This window comes from Ambystoma mexicanum, chromosome 1q (assembly GCF_040938575.1).
Source record: "Ambystoma mexicanum isolate Mex_15411 chromosome 1q, UKY_AmexF1_1, whole genome shotgun sequence".
Taxonomy (NCBI): Eukaryota; Metazoa; Chordata; class Amphibia; order Caudata; family Ambystomatidae; genus Ambystoma; species Ambystoma mexicanum.
The window spans coordinates 444,584,315-444,599,512 of NC_090922.1; positions in this window are offsets into that span (position 1 = coordinate 444,584,315).

The following is a 15,198-nucleotide window of genomic DNA, read 5'->3' on the forward strand; positions in this document are numbered from 1 at the left end:
TTCCTGTAAGGCTGGCTGAGCCTTTCCTATGTCTGAAGTTTATAAACCTGCCTGCATATGAACTTGGTCTTGCAGCACAACAGGTGCTATTATCAGCAATATACCTGCACCAGATACGGGTTGCTAATAAAACGAACATGTCATCCTTATGGTGAAGGTCTACAAATCGGTGAGCTCCGATGGGGTGTTGTAAAACCTAGGCAATCGCCTCCAATGATGAGCATAAACTGTTAGTCCAAGAGATGAATACGTATCAGAATTTGGAACCAAAGCATTCATGCCTGTTTCCTGGCTTTGCTACCATACAATACAGTGATCCTATCAATCATCTTATATCTCGTACATTATTGTACTGTCTTCTGTGAAGTTTGCCTCCTTGCATGCTGGTGCCATCGTTTAGCCCATTACTTGAGCTTTCTTCTTATGTAGGCCATCAAGCATATTTTAAAGTCTGCTAGTTTGACACACAAAAACGCTTTGCATTTTTGTAAAAGTCAAAGGTTTTTCTGCAAGTTTATTCATGACAATTTGACAAACCAGTGTTTTGGAAGTATGTAAAGCTTTAAAATACGAAAGACCAACCCAGATTAAATCTGTTAAATCACACTGTTTGGAATGCTGGTACTTATATACGTCTCTTGATGATGGAGAGAATGAAGCCAGAATCATTCTGTGTTACACCCTCCTATAATATTTTGTTTTAAAAAATGGTAATGTTTGGTAATGTGCTGTGTGTACTTTCCAAGTCAGTTTTATAAAATGAGATAATTTTAGTTCATGGTAAGAACTGGTAACAAAGGTTTTCAAATGCAGAAATTGCAGAGTTGGCACAAATCCCAGCTTCACCCCTTAACCAATGTGTGATCCTGGGCATCTCATTTAATCTTGTATTGCCTAACCTCTCAAAATTGTCAGTCCCTAAACCTTTCAAAATTGTCACCCATTCAGAGTGATTTCCTTCTCAGGATATGCTCTTCACTAAAGCCCCACTCATGGTTTCACTGGCTATAGTGTTGCTTCCACTATAATAGTGAGCATTGATATATTGCACACCACAGGCACTTGTTCCTTTGATCTCTAAAGGCAACACTATTTGAAAACTATGTCCCACTTATAATCTCAGTCTGTCTGGAAACAGACACCTTCCTGGTAGCTTCTAATCGGCATCCACTATCCATGCTATGGTACGTGTAGCTTTCTCCCTCCTACCTACTGGTCTGCTCTATCCATGCTTGAGCACATTTGCATTTTGTGAGGCAGCAAATGTGAGATCTCTGTCTATTCTGGTATACATGTACCTTTTACATACAGCCCTGCATTAATACTACAGTCTGCTTACATTCCTGGATTCTATTGATATAAAGTCTCCTGTATCTATGTTAGAACAGAAGTATCCTCTTCCTAGACTGATAAACAAGTAGCATTTGAAGGTCAACATTATCAGTATGATTAGACCAAGAATGAAGAGGGAAAGGGGACTTAAAGGGAGTAAACATCCTTATTTTTAATGCTGTGATGCAGCATATCAACCTATGGGTTGTGATTGCGCCAGGGAGTGGGGGGGTCAGATATTCTTGATCACTTAATTCCTTTGGTTTGGTGGAGGGGTCCCCAAAAGAAGTCCGTGCCCAGGGCCCCAAAAGTGCTTAAGATGGCCCTGGGTAGACCTACAAAGTTTAACTGCCCTACCAAACCCCAAAGCCCTTCAGCCAGTGCCTTCCTTTTCACATTAACCAACATATCAAATGCCTCATTCATCAAGCCAGTGAATGATCTGAAGAGGTCGTCAGCGGAGGGAGACATGTTCAGCGAGCATTCTAAAAGGCAACATCAGCTCACTGGCCACATCGTGTATCACCTGCTGTAATGTATCCCTCGAGCATAACTCTCAAATCACACGCTTTGGGCGGGTGTCACCCACATTGGAAATAGTTCAATCACCCACCAAGCCCCTTCCCGCTCATATAATTCAATGGGCTCTCTCACACCCAAAAATAAATCGCCTGCTTTCACCCAGCCGGGGGCCCTATAAGGTTGAGAGGTATGCGAGGAGTAACTTCACCTCTTGAATGATACTTAACCAAGCCTCGACTCAAAAAGATTTACACATACGCTGTTGTCAAACCACACTTTCACTATTTCTCAAACGTCCCTAGTGCAAAAATCACTACGGCCATGTTAGAAAACAATTTCACCATAACAAGGGCACTTTTGCATGGTATAAGAATTAGGGCAGACATTGCCCTAGTGCAGGAAGCCTGCTCTTTCAATGCATTTTTGCACCAGGGCAATGTTGCAAATACCAGTCCATATTAGCACTAGGGCAAACTTTGCCCTGGTGCAAAAATGCATTGAAAGTGCATGTTTTATGTAATAGGGCATTTTTTGCCTTAGTTCTTATACCATGAAAAATTGCCCTTGTGATGGAGCCAATGTTTTCTAATATGGCCCCGATGATTTTTGCACTAGAGCAAACTTTACCCTAGTTTCTGTAATCTGGTCCCAGGAAAGCAATGCTTAAATTATTGAAAACAACATCCCAGATGCACTGACCCTCCTCATCCTGTCTGCGCCAAACACAGTGGCGGTGGACCAAATAATCCTGCTTTCTCGCCTTCCCCATAAGAACCTCTCGGTGGTTCTCAACTGAATTGCTACATTTTATAAAGAATGAGTAGCTCAAGTATGTTTTGGTCAGCTCACTTCCAAACCTTTCCACCAGAGATGTGGTTTCCGACAGGGGTTGCCCCTGATATTCTGTCTTTTCAACATCTACCTATGATTGTTAACTCCTTCATCAAGCCCTTCTTAAAAACATTCCATCTGTATTCTGACAACACTCAAATTGTGTATCAGTGGGATAACAGGGACAACATGGAAGGAAACATATGTTTAACTTGTGTGAGATGAAAGACTGGATGTCCAGGACAATTTATGCCTTACATGAGGCCAATCCGAGACCCTGTCATGCGGTGCTACATGACACAAGATTCCTGCCCTTCACATCACCTCATATGTTGGTCTCCCAGTCAGTCAAAACAGCAAGAGAAAGAGGCATCAGCTTGATCTCTTATCTATCTTTATTTCAAGCTTACCTACCCTACCCTATTAGCAGGTGAATGCTGTCACAAAAACATTCCACCTCCTTCATATGCAAAATAAAACAATCCTTCTCATAAACTTCTAACACAGCGTGGGGATCGTCAGGTCTGGTGGACTATTTCAACATTGTGAAACTGAGCTACCAACTAATACTGTGACGCACCTTTAACTGATGCACAGCGAGCCAGCACACCTGGAGGTAGGCCTGAAGGCACTGAACTACATGACTGCTGTTTTCAAGTCCTTCCACTGGCTTCCAATGGAACACAGAGGGTAATTAGAGCACCCTAGATAAGTGTTAAGCTGGCTCACTGCTCCAATCTTTGGATTTCTATTCATCACATATTGCATGGAACCATTTTCTGATATTACCAATAGACTAGTTATCTAGTCTACCTATATCTAGGTATAGATGTTCAGTGCATGCACTACCAGTGAAACATCCAGATTAAGTTCACAAAACAAAGTACATAGTTTTTCTACATACACTGATGACACGTGTTACATACAGTCCTATGTGCTTAATCAAGACCTGAATGAAATGGTAATCATTAGCTCGGTTGAGAAGAGTCCTAATTTTACAGCATCATTCAGAACATCATATGTAATTATCAGTAGCAATTGTGCAGGTTCCACAGTTGGGGATTGGTTGGGTATTTAAACCCAAAGCCAAAGGTACACTCCCTGTGAGAGGGATGTAGTTCATGTGAGTGCTCTAAACAGCACTCAACGTAGTTCTAGAACAGCGTTTTTTAAAAGGGCTTTACTAGCCAATTGTGGTGTAGGTGCTGTTTCGTAAGCAGTCCATGGGGGGTTGAGCATGTCCGCAATTATGTATAGTTACAATCCCACCAGATCACTCACATCATGCGTACAAAGGCATGCTTAGTTCAAACAAAATCAGACAGGGGGATATGCTGAACTAACACACTGGCCTAAAAATATGGCACAACTTCCTTTAGAGTATAAGGGTTTTAGAATTTTTATTTTATTTAAGGAGAGATCTTAAATCATTACTTTTCCAGAAAAGCGTTCCCTAAATAACAAGAAAATATTGGTCCTTACCACAAGGCTCAATGATACCATTCAACCCTCACCTTAGTCTTTGTAGAGCGTCTAACCATACCAATGCTCCATTAATTGCTAGAAGAGGTTGATGATGATGGTTTCAAGGCATTGCTTCTGTTAGCCCCATCTGCAGCATTCAACACAGAAGACGATCTAGTTTGCCGGCTTTGTGTTAACTGATCAAGAAAAAATGTATTTTCTTTTAAATTAAACAGATGACACCTAACTCTTGGTAAAGCTGTCAGGAGACCATCATGCAAGCTGATGTCTTATTAGATGCAGCTTTCATCCCAATTCCAAGGATGCTTAGTGTTACAAAGAGGCGCTAATCATTGGAGGCATTGGCCATCTAAACGCCAAGCCCAGCAGATAAGCCTTTGGCTTCATCGTAAGGGGTATATTGATATCGCCTGGGCAGTCTTTTAATCTCTGCCACTGTATGTTTGCGGCTGCTGCCACATGAATAATTGTTTCAACGTAAATACTCTACCCTCCCAGGAAAGAAATTTGCCAGGCTCCTGCGGTAGCACCCGTTTCATATCGGAGCCCCGGGTTGAACGTCACACCATAGTACTGCCTTCTGCCTGCAACCACCTCCATTTGGGAGGGCTTATGCTCTCCCAATGGAGGGGCTTGCGCCACCCCTGGGAATCAACCACTACTTCTGCTGTGAATGTAGCACTCGTTTCTCCCACTTCCTCCTTCCTTCTGCCTTGTGCTCTTTCCTTTCCTCCTCCTAACCTAATCGGCGCTCTGAAGGAGAATGATTCTGCCTGAGGCACCTAGCAAAACACTGAAATAAATAAATGAATCATAAAATATAGCTGCTGCTAAACTCGGCATCCATGCAACCTTCGACAGTGAACTGCAATATGGCTCTGAAAGTGGCATCGCTGATTGGCTGTACGGGTTGCAATCGTGAGTAAGCAATGACAATTATAGGACAATATGTTTTTGTGAAATCCCTCTGCATTGTTACCGCCGACAGCAAACACCATTCTTTCCTCAATCTGACCCCGAGAAGCTCTCTCAAGTTATCCATGCAATAAATGCAAACTCATCCTCTTGCAGATGTCAATAATCTCTCCTGTGATTGAACAATTCATTCCCTGGAGGCTCTTTCTCAGCAGCTGGGATGAACTGCCCGAAAGAAAAACACAAGCCAGCACACAGTCGCACACACAAACACACTCATGATGGATGGACTGATAGATTGAATCATACAGCGCAATTGACCAAAAGAGAAGGTGTCCACACAGCGATCCTTGTTTATAATCACAGACGCTCCCCAGTGGGAGGGGAGGAACAAGGAGGCATGCAGAGGCATTGCTAAGGGGGGGCTTAGGGGTTATAACCCCGGGCTTTTGGTTGTAGCCCTGAATAGAAGCGCAGGGGCTATAACCAAAAGGCTAGCTAGCCCAGAGTGCCGACATTAGCATAACGCCAGATCTTTTCCAGACCTAGCAACACCCCTGGAGGCAGGAAACTACCTTGCTTCTCCCATCAACCCAATATTCCTCATTTTAGATGTTTGCTTGTCCCAAACCATTGATCCTTCCTCATTGGATAGAGCAGGAGTCTGCAAGCTTGGTTGCTTCAGGTGTTTTGCACTACAACTCCCATCAGTCCTTGCCAGCATGGTCAGTGGAGGGGGGGTCACGGGAGTCCTTGTTCAAAAACTCTGGCGAATCACAAGTCGCAGAACTCAGAGGTAGAGGCCCACTAATGGGGACCCTGCATTAAATTGAGGGGTTCTAAGGAGGCAAAGCTGAGTCTTTTTGCTGGTGGCTGTCTGGCGTGGACATTTTCAGAAACTGTCTTCTTTAGAATAGAATTTGCCAGAATTTATATGAATCCCCTTATGACACTGCGCGGCGCCATTTCTCTTAGAAAAAGACTCGCAGACATGGGACAAATGATGAGGTGCGGCAAAATACAGTCAGTGTCAGTAGGCATCCCTGCCGTTTGCAGTTCTTAATCACTGCATAACGCACATTAGGCATCCGGAGAGCACCGGGGATTTATCTCTGGCACGGAGAGGTGATACATTCTGTTGACGTTAGAACGGAAGGGATCATCTTCCTTAGCACTTTTCTACATGTTTAAGAAATCCCATACGTTCAAAAGAACAGCCTCAGTTGAAAATCTGAACGACAATAGTATCCTCAGAAATATCAGACACCTGGGAAACCGACCTCCCTTCCCTCATGTCTCCACACCTGGAAGGTTAGCGTGCTTTGTTACCGGAATCAGCCTTTCACCTTGAAAATACTTGCATATATTTCTTGCAGATTTGTTTGTTTTGCCTTCCTCACTGCAAAGTTACTTGTGTTTTTGCATATGGGAAATGCATGTGAATTTGATATTTCATATTGGATGTTTAGTTTAAGGGGCCCTAACTCTGATGATTACATTTTCAATATGTTTATCTAGAGCTAGGCCAAACACACTGACGTAATAAGTCAGAGGCCTACTGTCAATTGTGGAACCCTTTCGTCAGTGTTCGGGGCCAGGCCAGGCTGAAAATGTGTAATGGGGCCCATTTCAACATGGTGGTTGGGGGCACCCTGCTTAGAGTGAAAACAGTCTAAGGCACCCCTCTGGTGCATACATTACAAAGGTGACAAAGATGATCACGAGAGGGTCAGCCAGCAGGGAGCTGAAACACTAAATGCCCACTGAAGGTCTATACACCCTTCTTTGTCAGCAAATGGGCTGATGTGGAGGAACCAGGTTTAGAAAGCAATGAGGTGATAACACTTCTGTATATCCCATGGGAAGTGACGGATGGAAGGGCTTCAGGAAGCACAACTTGTAATACGAGCACTGCAAAGCCCATGTGTTAAGCCCCAAAACGAAAATAGAAAAAGGATCATATTGCCATGATATAAGACTGCTGACTGGGAACGTGGCGACAGTTGCTGCCCTCCTACCCCCTTGAGGCTCATTTGAAAAGAATGAAAGACCCTAACGCCGTCCCTGCTCTGGGCTTTCCCACTCTAGCCATTCTCCCACTGAAAGAAGACAGCGCAGCCACAAAAGACGGTGCATCGAGCTTAATTCTCTTCAAATCAAACACTTTTGAAAATCAGGCCCTCAATGTTTTTTAAGGCCAATATGTTGCCTTATGGTGTCAACATGCAAATGCTGAGGACTGGAAAGGGTCATGTATATGATTGTCCTAATGAGAAGACTTGGCAGAGTCATATGTTTCCTCAGAAGATGTATTAGATATGCGAAGATAAGGACACATGTCTATGATTTTCGAATCCCAAATTCTGCACGTCCTGAATAGATGTTCTGTGATGGCAGCGTGCTGTGTTAGCAATATCTAACATTGTAAGTCCAGAAACGAGCCTAAACCAAGTAGAGAAGGTGTATTATGTTGGCCATAAACCAATTGCATCATGTGCGATCACGGCATCATCTATAGAACCACAGGGCATCCATCTTTTGTAACATCCGCCATTTTTGCTGATTTCTCTTTTGCTCTTCTGTTAAATGTTTTGCTAAAGCATATTATATTCTGAAAAGCTCATATACTGTACGAGGCCACAGCCTGCATGTTGAAAGATCAGCCCAGACAGGAATGCCAAGCAGTACAGTAATACATTGTTTTCCTCCCTCATGAAATCCTTGAGAGCAAACAGAAACGGCATTTTATCAGCGGCCCAGGTGCCGGCCTGTCTCACTACAGCTGTAGAAATAGGCAGTTAGAACATGAATTATACTTTTCTAGCGGTCCTCCTTCACGGATCTTCCTTAGAACGGGCTGATCCCAAGTTCACAAATAGAAACTAGTAGATAAGGTGCTTTGGAATGTGTCTCTCCCACGAATTCAATATCCTCACTGGACGAGTGCTTTATTTTCTTCATAACAAAGAACTATGTCTGCAACTGTTGCTTAGTATAATAGATTAAGAAACTTGTCATAATGTGTCACATGTGTCATAATTGTCAATCACCGAGCACTAGCAGAAGAAGATACTTTATGGGCGGTTCTGGTGTGCCTTGAAGGTTAATATTTTGTATATATGTAACTGTTTGTATGATGTTCACTCTCTTGCATCTCACGAGGTCTGGGTGGCACATGTTGCGAGACGTTAGACCCAGTCGGCCGACTGAGCATATTTTTGCAATAAACCCTAGTACTTGGAAATCGAACCTCGTGTCTGTCGAATCACTAGTATATGGTGATTGTGCCTTGGTTTCGTATGCGGAGGGTCTTCAGGGCCTAGCAACATCATCTGTTACAAGAGGTCAGACCAGAATGTTTGTAGTCTGATTTCTCGCCATTCTGGCACCAAAGCCACATAAGGGTCAGATGTGTTACTCATTGTAGCCACACAGAAATTTAAGATGTTTTCACAGTGTCGATTTTTCAGATTTTTACAGTTAATGTATTTCCTTATTGTTAGGGTATAAATCGGCAAGCCATTTTATAGTTAAATTGTGAGGGGTAACCATCTGCACAGGCTGCGCTTGTTACCTGTTGTATGCTCACTAGATGTGGTAAGTTTGAGCAGGGTGGATGAGGAGTATTCACAAAAAGGCACAACTGATTTGTGGTTCAATTGATTTATGGTTCAAAAAGCCCAGTTTTTTACATTCAAGTACGTAATAGTACATACTGATTCAAAGTTACAAAAGAAAAGTAGTACATTCTTGGTACACATAGGTACACATTTCATGTAAGGTACTTGGTACTGAAAACAGATAAGTTCCAGGCAGTGTCCAAAACGAAGTCCATGCAAACAATGACATGAAATACAGAAGATGCCAAACAATGCCAAGAAATACAGAAAATGCCAACACGTGTTTCAACCTATGAGGTCGTCATCAGGGCATATAGATACATGTAGTACATTGGACTATAAATGCTAAACCTGAACTGTGTTCATTCTAGAAACCTGTCAGGGTAGGGGGAAGAGTGTCAAAGCAAGGAGCAATTGGAAATGGGAGAGAAAAGAAAGAAAAAAGCATGGTATTAGATTACTACGTACACACCATGACTCTAAAGGTAAGTATGTAGGCTATGAAAAATAAAGCATACCTTATTGTAATTGTTCTCAGAAGGGGCATAGTCAAACTATAGAAAAAATAAAGCAACGGATGATTCCCAAAACATGTTGCTGGTCAGTTCAGTATGCTGTGAAATATGAAGCAAATAGAGCGTATTTAGTCTATTGAAGAGTGCTTGCTAAAGTATTCATAATATAATTTACAATTTTTGGTATCATGTAATATAGAGGAGAGGCAAATATTACCTTAACTCAGGGCAAGTCGTGATGTATTGCTTGTCCGAGGTACCGTAGCTGTAGCAATAATGCAGTATCAAAGTTCGTGTTTGGTGTGATTATTCCGGATATCTAGCCGTGATCTGTAAAATGAATGTATCACCGTGTTTGTGTGAAATGGAATTACATGCGAGCAGTGTAATTTGCTAAATGCGATAGCAAGTTCTTACCGGCTTGGGGATTTGGCGTGCTCAGTGGCGGGTAGTTTCTCAAACGCTGAAAGCAATCGCAGTTCTGAGGGGTTACTATAGTAACCTCCACAGGGTCAGTCAGGTGACGCAGTCACCTGACCTTGTTGCTAGGACACATGAACCAAGCCGGAAGGCAGGGAAATGCTAGTCCATACGTAAAATGCTAATTCAAAGTTATGAATGAATCGTCTGATGGGACAGAGAAAATAACATGTGTTCCTGCTAGGGGAAACCCGTGGTTGGTTAATAAGCAAGTGTTAAATAAAATATGGCATATTTAGAAACGGATGCCTATTCTAAGTCGACTTCAAATTGGTTTTAACAGAAAGGTGCATGTTGCACAGACTGTTGCACCCAATAAACATTCAGTACTAAAGAAAAAATTTAAAATATATTGGAAGCCAAACTTAACTTAAGCGAAATAAGTATTGGTGCCAAATTTGTGACATAAAGTTATTGCCTGCAGGCATCGATCGTTTGGGGGGTTTCCCGAGGGTGTTGGATATTCAGTTGCCAGCTGGAAAGAGTTTGTAACAAGTAAATGTTAGCTGTTGCAGGTGAAAGATCAACAGATAAATCTGTAATAGCATGTACCTTGGGCTGGGAAGCCAGTAAGTAAGTTATTTGAAGGGGTGCCATAACACGTATGTCTTGTAGTATTAATTTGATTAGGAAAAATAATTCTAGTACTGTTGTTGTGAGAAATATAAGGACATGTCATAGTTTGCAAAATGGAAAGGTTGTGATCAAGTGTGATCCTGTTAGGAAGTACGTTTGCATTCTCAAGAACTTTAAAGTCAGAAAACAAAAGTGGTAAACCTCTGGATCTAAAAGTTCACAGCATTGAAAAAAATATGCATGTAATGCAGGTCATACCAGTGATCTAAAGGAATCCACAAAGTTAGGTCACTGTACCGCCAGACCGACTAATAGTTTATATGAACACATTAAGTTCGGAGTCTTGGTTCAAACCAAGCGATAAGCAGCGTAATTTGCAGATCATTCTTGCTTCCTGCTGCCGTAGGGTCAATTCTCTGTTGCCACCTCTCTGATGTTGTTTGATGTGTTGTAATCCAATAGATTTGATATCTTTAGTATTGTCCAATTGATGATGTTTCTGCCAGTGGGAGGCCAAGGGAAGTCTCGTGTCCTGACTACTAAGGTGGTTGAGATGTTCCCGAATCCTGAAGCGTACTTCTCTAATCGTGCTGCCAATATACACTTTCTTACAAACACATATAATACCATAAACAACATATTTCGTTCGGCAATTGATGAAGTCAAATATTTTGGTTTGAAGGCCATTGTGACAACTGAAAATTTTGGTTGGTGCTAAGGCGTGATAACAAAAATTGCAAGAGCCACATTTATAAAAGCCTACTGGTTTAGACTTAATAGAGAGCCAGCTATCCTGTCCAATAGGATCAGGTTTGAGGAAAGAGGGACTCAGGATATTTCGCAAAGTGGTAGCTTTGGTGAAAATGATATTAGGTCGATCCGTGATATATGGTGTCAAATCAGAGTCTAGGTGCAAAATGTGCCAATGTTTTTGTAGTATATATTGAATGAATTTATGATCACTGGAAAATTTGGTAATAAAGTTGACATGTATCGGATATTGTTCTTGAGTTGATTTTGTCTTCTCTGTCAATAACTGCGATCTGGGTACTTGCTTTACTGCATTAGTTGTATTCCTGATTAGTTGTATTGGGTACCCTCTTTCCCGAAATCTGTGTCCTATAGACTTACATTCTGTTAGGAACATTTCATCTTGACTGCAGTTTCTCTTGGCTCTAAGCATTTCACCTCTAGGAATATTGTGAATGACACTGTGTCTATGGCTACTGCTGGCATGTAATATGGAGTTCACTGCTGTAGCTTTCCTGAACGTACAGGTTTCAATGGTATCAGAGACAATTTTGATTTTCAAATCTAGAAAAGTAATTTCAAGCGGGTCAATGTGGCCTGTGAACTTAATGTCAAAGGTGTTATCATTGAGGTAAAGCATGAATGCTTCAAAAGCTTCTCTACTGCCTTCCCAAATGGCCAGTACATCATCAATGCACCTTTTCCAACTGATAATATGATGTTTGTAGGGGTTATTCTGAAAGATATAACTTTCCTCAAAGAAGGCCATGAATAAATTGGCCAAAGAGGGCGCATATTTAGCCCCCATTGCAATCCCCCTACTTTGTGAATAATAGTTACCATTGAAAAGAAACTGGTTGTGTGAGAGAGTAAATTATAGGAAGCTTTTAATCATCTGGACATGTGTATAGTGAGAAGCAGAAGAAGTTCTGAAGGTAAAGTCAATCGTGTCCAAGGCCAGTTTATGTTGGATAGAAGTGTATACATACTGAACTGACCAGCAACATGTTTTGGGAATCATCCGTTGCTTTATTTTTTCTATAGTTTGACTATGCCCCTTCTGAGAACAATTACAATAAGGTATGCTTTATTTTTCATAGCCTACATACTTACCTTTAGAGTCATGGTGTGTACGTAGTAATCTAATACCATGCTTTTTTCTTTCTTTTCTCTCCCATTTCCAATTGCTCCTTGCTTTGACACTCTTCCCCCTACCCTGACAGGTTTCTAGAATGAACACAGTTCAGGTTTAGCATTAGCATTATAGTCCAATGTACTACATGTATCTATATGCCCTGATGACGACCTCATAGGTTGAAACACGTGTTGGCATTTTCTGTATTTCTTGGCATTGTTTGGCATCTTCTGTATTTCTTGGCATTGTTTGCATGGACTTCGTTTTGGACACTGCCTGGAACTTATCTGTTTTCAGTACCAAGTACCTTACATGAAATGTGTACCTATGTGTACCAAGAATGTACTACTTTTCTTTTGTAACTTTGAATCAGTATGTACTATTACGTACTTGAATGTAAAAAACTGGGCTTTTTGAACCATAAATCAATTGAACCACAAATCAGTTGTGCCTTTTTGTGAATACTCCTCATCCACCCTGCTCAAACTTACCACATCTAGTGAGCATACAACAGGTAACAAGCGCAGCCTGTGCAGATGGTTACCCCTCACAATTTGTTTCAGTCTAGGTGATAGTGGGAGATCACCCTACCATCCACACGACAGCAGCTTAACCAATACCTGATCTAATCACATATAAAGACTTCAAGGTGTGCGCTCTCCTGATTAGGGCCCTACTCCCACAACCTTTTTGTTTTTCATTTTATAGTTAACACAACATTGTGCTTTAGATAACATAATATAAAGGGCAAAGAGGCGACCGAAGAACATATTTAAAAGAAGAGGTTACAAAACATTAGTAATGGATTGTGCTTTTTTAGAATTCAGTCAAAACAGATAACAGGTCTTCAAACAAAACTGCTCTGACCGAGAGACTGCTTCAATTGAAAAGCAAATTTTCACACAGAGAAAAGAAAAATTATCAAACATATACATAAAGTAAATTCAATATATCTAGTAGTGGTGTCATTAAGGGCAGATAACCAATCTAAACGACTATGTTACTGTATAATTGTGCATGTTTAGGTGTAACTGTTGAGCCCACACATTCACACAGTTTTTCCACCTAAGAATACGCATTGTTCACTGCTAAAATAGTGTAAAGCACATCAGAACGTGTATTTGGAGAGTTCATCAGTGCTGATTCACAATGATATGGCACAAGCTACTCCCTTGTATCTCTTCATGTAAGTCTACTCTACAACCCGATGGAGCCCAATATTACCTGTCTGAGCTATGCCCAGGTAGGGAAGAGTGGAAAAAGCTGGATTATGCAGTCAAATAAATTCAAATAAATGGGCGGTTTCATACACCACTATAACCATCCACACAAAGTTCCTACCAGACTTCAAGAAATTCAGGGTTGTCTAGTCAAGAACATTGCTCCCAGAGAAGCCACTGTATGAGGGTACCAGACCCCATCCCTGCTCAAATTGAGCACAGATAACATGATAGGCTGATCAACAGTTGCAGTATTGCAAAAATCAGAATTATAGTGTCTTTTGAAGATAAAAGGGTGCATGTATGGCAACATATATTTTTGGGGTTCAGAATGACTCAGGAAGTGGAGGATGCCTCAGGTATTACACGCACATCATGAATATGTAAAAATATATTCTGGAAACTGGATAGAAAATGAGTTATGCGCAAAAGTAAATTGACTTACCGTTTGGTAGCGAGGCAGAACAGGCTGAGATAGATTCTAAAATGGATGACAGATACAAAATGGTGTCATGAGACCAGGTGTTAGAGTCCTTACTCATGCAGATAGCAGATATTGTTTGGTAGCAGTTTACTGTAGATAAGCACGTCTGTGATGGTATATTTAGAAAATTTGGCAAGAAAAGCAGACATGATTGATAGTAAATCAGATAAAGGTATGGAAAAGCTACCAATTAGACAGAACAGCTGTTTACTTGGCAAAAATTAAAATGAGCTCATGAAGTTTTTTACAGTATGAGCTGCCAATTAAACTTGGCAGGACCTCAGGAAGCAGATAATAATTGGCTTTTGGCAGGAGTTAAAGGATTTGTATTTATTTTTAGCTGAGTCTAGAATAAGCTTATCAGTCTATGTGTCAGTCAGCCGGTGCCTGCCAAAGATGAACTAATGTGGGCTTGGTGAGCGACAGACAAGCCACCCAATCAAAAGATAGGGAGGGCTTTCCTCTGACTGAAGGGACCAATCAGATAGGAATCCTGAATTTTCTTGAAGGTATTGCATCATTGAAAAAGGGCTATAAAAGCAAGCTGATTGTAGGAGCTCTGTGTGCCTTCCTGTATGTCTTTTTGAACCTCAATTAAAGATGACTGTGAACCTTTACCCGGGCATCTATTCCTTTATTCCTGTTTCAGTGCCAGAGTCCACAGATGTCCAAAAAACAAAGCATGTTATTTATATATATATTAGTTGCGGTCAATTAGATAAGTAATAGGGTGTATAAAAGTAACAGGGATTGTATGGAAAAAAAACGAAGAGCGTTTAGGTAAAACGAAGAATGTTTTGAGAGCCCGGTTTCCTACCTCAAGGCAGGTTTAGAAGAAGCCATTTCAAATAGGTGGCACATAAACAGGTTTATGATAGGTAAGAGGTCCACTCTTATCTCGCAGCCGAGTGGAAGGGCAGCAGCCCTCTCCCAACCGCCGACGACTGATCCATCTTTAGAGGAGCGCGTTGGTGAAGCCCGTTGCATGCAGCTCTTCCCCTGTGCCTGCGGACACCATCTCCAACGTGTCCTTTGAAGTGTCCTTTGATTTATCCACACTCTGTGGATTCGAGCCGGCAGCCCGACATCATCCATTTTACTTTGATAACACACGCGGCCCGATCTAATATGGCCGTCCGACTCCAAGCGTCAGCAGGTGGCTAAGCAACCTTTGAAGAGCGTTCTAGCCTGATTCTATTGGCTACGCCACCTGATTTACATCGCCTGGCTCGACCGGAAGGTGTAGCCGGTCCGTTGAAGGCCATCCTTTTAAAGCCACTCACCTGTCTGTGCCTGTCTGGCGCCGTATGTGCTCTGGGCATTCAGCGCTGCC